Source organism: Plectropomus leopardus, chromosome 5 (assembly GCF_008729295.1).
Source record: "Plectropomus leopardus isolate mb chromosome 5, YSFRI_Pleo_2.0, whole genome shotgun sequence".
NCBI lineage: Eukaryota > Metazoa > Chordata > Actinopteri > Perciformes > Serranidae > Plectropomus > Plectropomus leopardus.
This window is the reverse complement of record NC_056467.1, coordinates 248,484-256,220: the sequence shown is the minus strand read 5'-3', so window position 1 is coordinate 256,220 and position 7,737 is coordinate 248,484. Positions and strand designations below refer to the sequence as shown.

The 7,737-nt window shown below is 38.3% G+C and overlaps 1 pseudogene; it reads left to right on the top strand.

Moving 5' to 3' along the window:
• Positions 1 to 534: 534 nt before the first annotated feature.
• Positions 535 to 3,673, top strand: LOC121942829 (annotated as a pseudogene).
• The last annotated feature ends 4,064 nt before the right edge of the window (positions 3,674 to 7,737 follow it).

The window sequence follows — 7,737 nt, the reverse complement described above, 5'->3', positions numbered from 1 at the left end:
GATGAAAACCGGCCCGGCAGGCAGCAGCTTTGGTCGGCGGTTCAGAGGACATCGTCGGGGTTTTCCTGTACGGGCGTCCTGGTCTTTCGTGGTCGAGGTCGCAGCGTGGTGAAGCAGGACGAGGCGGTGAGGGCGATGCGGCTCAGGCCCACGTTCAGGCAGTGGACCTCGGAGGTGACCGGCACCTCGGAGAAGAGGGCGCGGTCCCGGGTCAGCCGGGCCGAGCTGCTGCCGCCGCCGCCGCCGCCACCGCCGTCACAGCTCTCGATGTCTTTGACGATGTTGAGGATCTCCTGACGCTCCGCCTGCCGAGTCGTCCCCCGGATGTTCAAAATGGCCGACACGTGCTTCTTCCTGAACACAGAGAGGAGAGACTTGTTGGCGCGAGGAGTCAGAGGGCGTCTGAAGAACCTGAGTTCGCTCATTTCTTCAGCTCGCCTCTCAGCGCCGAGATAAAAATGATCCATACGGCCGTCAGGAGAACAAAAACAAGAGAACAGGACTTAATATAGAATACACACACACACACACAGCATGATAGAGATGAATTTTGAAGATGCATACAGGTCGTTTGAAAGGCTGAAGAATGAGTCGCGTTGGTCGGTGCTACTATGCCTACCTGACCGGAGGTAAGTCTGTCACACACTAACATTTGCTCACTCTGCTGCAGGCTGTTTTCATGCACTGTTTGTACACCCCCCCGGCCCTAGTCCTCATGCTTCTTCCTTCAAACCTAACTTCTGTAACTTCATGCTAATTGCTTAACCTAAAGCTAAGGACATAATGTCATCAGTGGGGTGCTAATTCGTAGGATACGAAGTGTTGTCTGAAGATGCGTTGTCTGCAGAGAACTGTCTACTCTGTTCTCTGTAAAGTGTTTCTTGCGTTTTGTTTTTTTCCCAGTGTGTCAGGGGGCTGCGGGTGACCTGGATGGAGCGAGTGGAGTTTTCAAAGATGTGCAGAAGCTGTTCAAGAGAAAAAACAATCAGATAGAGCAGTTTGCGGTCAAAAGGGTGAGTTTAGCTGCAGATTTTTTGCCATTTTCTCTCTCTTTCAAAAGTCATCACAAGTGTGTTACAAAAGTTTTCCTTCTCTGTCTGATTCCCGTCTGCAGGCTGAGAGACTGAGAAAGATCTCGCCCACCAGAGAGCTATGCATCCTCGGTGTCATTGAAGTGCTGTATCTGTGGAAAGCGCTACCAAACTGCTCGTCATCTAAACTGCAGATAATGAATCAGGGTGACTGTCTCCTTTGTGACTCATCACAACTTAAGTTGTCTGCAGCCAGATTTCTGAGAATTTCATCTTTGGTCTTGATGTCTGTTCAGTGTTGCAGAGTTTAGATGAGGCTTCGTGCAGAGGCCTGAAACACCTCCTCCTTGGTGCCGTTCACAAATGTCATGGAAACACGAGGGATGCTGTTCAGGTATCAAGTCTACATCCAAACATCTATTTTCAGTCAATGCACACTTTGAATGTCACTCAGCCTGCTCTCCTGTCCATTTTCTTCTGTGATCCAGTCATTCCAGCTGGCTGCTAGAGATGAGTACGGTCGGCAGATCAACTCGTACGTTCAGCCGTACGCCGTCTATGAGCTCGGATGTATACTCCTTGCAAAACAGGAGGTAAGTCTGTTGCAGCATTTGCATTTTTACGTATTCACAGTTTTTTATTTGGATTGTGTTGATGTGACCACATGCTTAGTTGTAACTCTTGTCTTTTTTGTATTGCAATCCAGACTCTGGGAAAAGGAAGATCATTGCTGCTTCAAGCAAAGGTAAAATATTTTCAGTGTAATCAGCAACATTAGAATTATTTTTTATTTCACAGGTAACGTAAAGTGATGCATTACATCCACCTACCTGCCCTTCCTACCTTCCTAACCTTCCTACCTACCTGACCTTCCTATTAGGGGTATTCACATAAAGATTATACTGGTATTATCATGAAAGACACGATATGTCACACTGCTACCACCTCCCCTGGGAATCCTAATAAACTAAATCAAACAATACCTGCTTTACCTAAACTTACCTTACCTACCTCCCTACCTACCCACCTACCTAATCTTCCTGCCTTACCTTACTTACCTACCTTAACCTACTTGTAGACCCCACAAAGAATAGCTGCAGCGATGCTCTAACAAATGGGGATCCTAATAAATTTCCTTACCTTACCTTCAATCATGCCTATCAAGAATTTGGCCCCTGGGCCTATTTAGTACCAGGTTTAGGTGCTCATCTTTACTACTGACTTACCCTACCTACCTACCTACCTGCCTTATCTTACCTTACTTACCTAACTACCTATCTATTTATCTTATCTCTAATCTCATGTTTTAGGAGGATTTTACAGGCTACGACTTTGAGAACAGGCTTCATGTCCGCATCCATTCAGCCCTGGCTTCTTTGAAGGAAGTAGTGCCTCAGTGACTGCAGGAAAAGAAGGGAACCTACGATGGCTGAAGTTCGCTCATGGCTTTTTACACCAAGTTTCCAGCCATTTAAAATACCTGTATCATCCCAGTGAGCAAACTCGTGTTTTTCATTCTTAAAGATTTTGGGGAAATACACTCGTTAGTCATCTTACCCTGGCAAATTGATACAAAGTGTCATCTTTTTGTATTTGGTATAGATACTTCATATGGGGATTTGTCAACTCAGCACAAAGTAGACAGAAATGGGTAGCCAAGATATGGCTCGCAAATTACGGCTAAAAACATGGCGTCACGAGATCACTGCCACCTTTGTTTGGGGGAAAGGCAGTGTGTATCGTGTGGTCTGTACGTTTTGATTTTTATCGTATGTGGTAAATTTCACAACCTCAAATTCGATTTAATTGGAAGACTTTTGAGACCAAGCTCTAACCCTGCCACAAAGCAGTCACTAGTGAAAAATTTTAATACCACAGCTTTTCTGAATCTTCATGAACCATTCCTGCTGAAAAAATAATCAGCTTTTGCTGGCAGCTGGTTTTAGTTGATTTTAGCTCGTCGAAGATGGTCTTCGATGGCTCTGATCCAGTTCTTGCTGGTCTTTGATGGTCTGACATGCTGGAAAAATTGACCTTAAACTGGTAAAAAAAACAACAACTGGCCAACCAATTTAACGATCTTAAGCTGATGAAGCAGTTTTTTGCAGCAGGGATATACTCCCTTTACATAAGACATATGTGGGGTTATCAGAAGGTGCTGTTTTCACTTTGATGGAGCTAAGGTGGCTATTTTTCATTGTTTTCTGGCCTATTTCTGAAAAGAATGCGCAGAGATTAAATTAAAATCAATCCTTCACACTGGGCAAAATAACAAACAAGCCTATTTCCCCAAATCTTTGTTTCTTTGAGTGTTTTCCTCACCCGAATGTGTTAGCTAGCTAGTAACAGTTTTCCTCATTGACTTGTGTATTTGGAGGATTTAAGTACCGCCTTCATTCAGTGAGCAGTTCAGTAATAGAAATAATGACATCATATTTCCTTTAAATGTTACTTAGTCACAGATTTTCTTTAAAGTGGAAACAGACAACTTTTATAGCATTTTAAATTGGCATTATTGTAACAACTACCCAGATGTTCAACTAAAAGACAAAAGACAAACACTACAAACGAGACAAAAACCTGGATCGGCCTCATTTTTCTAATGCTGCATTCAGACGCCTTTCACAAGTATTAAGTAAATATATATAAATATATAAAGTTAATACAAGTAAACCTTTGAACCCTGAGCAATTTGGCAAGAAATGTACCGGAAATTGCAAGAAATTTGTAGATTTAGAAACTGTTTTTAAAAAAGGTAAGAAAGAAATGTCGAGATAACTATAGATTTATAATCATCATAACTATTTTAAAAATTATTTTACAAAATTGTTACATTTTTAAGCAGTTTCTCTCAGGGCATTTCCTTGTTTGTTTGTTTTTAGGGTTTTTTCTCCATTTTTTTTGTTGTTGCTTGTTTGGGGGGTGCTATGTTATTATATATATGTATTTGTTCGATTTTTTTGCAAATTTTGATTAATTGTCTTGTCCTTTGTACTAATTTCTTGCAATTTTTTGGGTCACTATTTGAAACTATTTTCCAAGAGCATTGCTTTGCTGCATCTCGGGTTAGACGATTGTGATTGGTTTAATGATACAAAAACAAGTCTGAGTTTTTTTCCCCTGTGGAGATAGATCTGAAAATGCGAGACTGGTATGCTGCAAGTTATTCTATAGTTGTTACGTTACACAATAGCCATTTCCTTCATAATGATAAGATAAAGCAAAAAAACATGTCTGTTGCCACTTTAAAACACGCAGACGACACTTGAGCAACAATAATCACATTTAACGAAAAAGAAAAGGGAATAGTACGTCCAATTTAACATTTGATTTGATATATTCTCATAAGTTGTTAATCTTTCAGCTGTTATGATCAGTAGCGCTTTTTTCTAATTAATTCTCAGACATCTGCTTGTTAAATTGCAAACTGACGTTGAGTCGTACCACAAAGAGGCCACTTATGTATTCACAATGCAAAACAAAAACGGCAAACTTGTAGTCAAATTAATTACCATGGGAATAGTTAATTAAAAGTAATTTCACCAGTCACCTAAAATCACCCATAGTTACAACTCGGCTGCTGTGAGTTCACATTTTGGTAGTTAAATGTCAAACATTTATAGTAAATGAGGAATAACCACACTTTAATGCCCCTTTGATTTTTTTTTCTTTTGTTTTTTTAATGTGAAAACAGCGGGCATTGATCCTGTGCACTATGCACGGTATGGCAGGGTATCAGTGGCTTCACGACTGTCCTGAAGTCAAATGTACCTGTATGTCCATCCCTGCAAATACATGTTTAAGGTATTATGATGCAGTACACGCTGTACTGTGACGTTACCATTGAAAGGTGCTGTTTAAATGTCAAACGATTAACACATATTACCAGTGACTCATTTTAAGTGTTTTAGTGATACAAGCTTTTGAATTAGTCCATAATAGTGACAAGTTTATTTATTACATAACACAAGTTGTACCTTTGCAAGTGTTATTTGCAGTATGCTGTTTTGAAGTCATGATAGACTGATCCAAAAGTGTGACCTTGAACAGGACAAAGGTAAATATTTCTGTGATTTTAACAAACCATCTCGTCACGGTTTCACACTGTACATATGAATCATTCTGTGCAGGGTATTGACTTTTATTGATGAGCACTCTTTTTGTCATGCGAGCAATATAAGCGTCGGGAGGGCGTCCTACCTAAATTTACAGAGACTTTCAACGTCTGTGTTTTTTCACCCCATGTTCAAAGGTTGTGGTTGGTTTGTTTTGCTCATGCTAAGCTGGTTAGACAAAGCCAGTCAACCGCTCACTGTAAAATCTGGCAAGTGGATTTTACTGAAAATAATCCTGGAAACAGATTGCTTTCAAAAAAGGAAAGTAAATATAACTAGTAATGTTAATTTTTGTTTGCTTCGTATCTAATCGTTTAAAAGTTTAATTAATGTAGCTGTATTAACTTAATTTTGTGAAGTTGTTGCAACTTAAAAATGACAAATGACATGACCTTTTTCTGTCTGAGTGTTGGCAACTTCAGTGAACCAAGTTCATCAGACTTAACTTGATCATCATGAAATGGATTTTGAAGTAAGGAGATCTGTTTTGTTAACATGTCAGAAAAATATAATGGACTAGTTTGCATCCAGCATAATACACACACACACACACACACATATATATACACACACACACACACACACACACACACACACACACACACACACACACACACACACACACACACACACACACACACTTAGTTTACTTAAGTTGCTTAAACTTTAAAGATTGATGTAAGCTTGAAGTAAGCTTAAAAAATAGATAAAAAATAAACATATATTAAGACAAAAAGTTATATTTACTTGCATTTTAAGGCAATCGATTTCCCAAATTTTCTTTGAAATAACATCAACTTGTCAGATTTTTGGGTGCCGTGGCTGTGATGGATGTAAACTTTGGTAAATGTTGAGGTGACCGCTGTGCAATGGGCAGTGCGGTGCAAGCACCAGTGAAATGTCAGTAACTTACCTGCTGTACCAAATACTTCTGTCGCTGAGAGAGTTCTCCCTTTTGTCATGAGATTTTTTGTTGAAATTGAGGTTACGTGTCAGGATGATGGTGTTCCAGTGTGTCACTGAACTCTACAATAAACTGTTCTCCATGAATCTGGCCAAATGCTTTTCTTTGCCTCTCGATCGTGTGCAGAAAACACAAATATGTAAACACTTTTACCTGAAGTGTTTTGATGCAAACTCATCTCTCTGCTCTACCATACCTGCATTTTCTATAGCCTCATTCCCACTGCACAAAAAAACAAAAACAAAAAAAACTGCTAACAGCTGCTACCATCTGGCTTTTCAATGCAATGAGAACGTGCACAGTCGGGGCACCAGGTGGCTCAGTGGATACAACAGGTGCCCTGTCAATTTTTTCTCATTATTCATTTTATTTTTATTTATTTTTCACTTTTTTAACACCTAATCAATGTTTTCTGTTTCTAAGTATGTTTTGTTAATTGTCTCTATGTAAAATCTTTAACATTCAGAGGGCCCTTTTGTTTTTTTGTTTTTTTGTTTTTTTTTTTATTTGTTCTGTTTTATTTTTTTCATTTTGTTTCTTTTTGTTTCGTTTCGCTCCTCCTGTATGTTTCTCTCTGAAGTTTTTTTTTTTTATTTTTTAAAATTATAATTTCAAAATATATCACAGAATAAAATAACTATATATATATATATATATATATAATTTTTAAATGAAACAGGTTTTCATTAAAAATCAACAAAAATAACACCATTTATCAGAGCCAACACTTTTTAAGGAAATTTTTTTTACTTTTTTTTAAAGAAAACATTTTGGCCATACTTAAAAAAAGAGATAATTTTTAAAGAAAACAATTAGATGTTATTTCTCTTTAAACTTCTTTTTGTGTTTTCTAAAGAAATAATTCTGACCTTTCCTTGTCTTTAAAAATGTTAAGTGATTTTCATAAAAAAAAGGCATTTTGTGATTTTTAAAGAAATAAATATTGGGGTTTTTTTCTCCTTTTTTTACTATTATTTAAAAAAACGCCCATATTTTTTTACTATTATTTAAAAAACGCCCATTTTCTTTTCTTTAAAAATTTCTGACGATACTGAATGGAAAACCTTTGGACTTTTTTTTTCCTTTAAAATTTTTTTGTTGATTCTGCTGAGTCAGAAACTGTAAAAACAGAATCAGAATTGATTTTTCAGATTTCCGACGGTCCTTCAACACATCGTGTTATTATACAGGTTTGTGAAACAAAATTCCACAACTTTCTCTTTAAACTTTCAGGGTATATTTAGTTTTCCAAAACTTTTCCAGGCTTAGAAATTTTGCAAATTCCAGGCATTTTTGTCCGTTTGTCGTAACAGCGCTCTCATTTTGGCGTCGAGCGTCAGATTGGATCTACGAATACACCCCGGAGCTCTGAAATCATTTTGTGTGAAGTTGAAAGTTTGACTCTGTTGAAGTATTACTGCAGTATCACAGTGTACTCTGTGGTGTTTTTATGTAAAACGTGCAGTAACAACCGTCCCTCAGCAGTGTCACCTGTCCACTAATATGATACATCAGTCCACAATCAGGACGAACACGACGTCCACCATCGACAGGAGGAGTGGTGATTTTTTACATTCTGTGCAAAATTAGACGAAAAGTAGTCCACATCATCTTCATCATCATCATC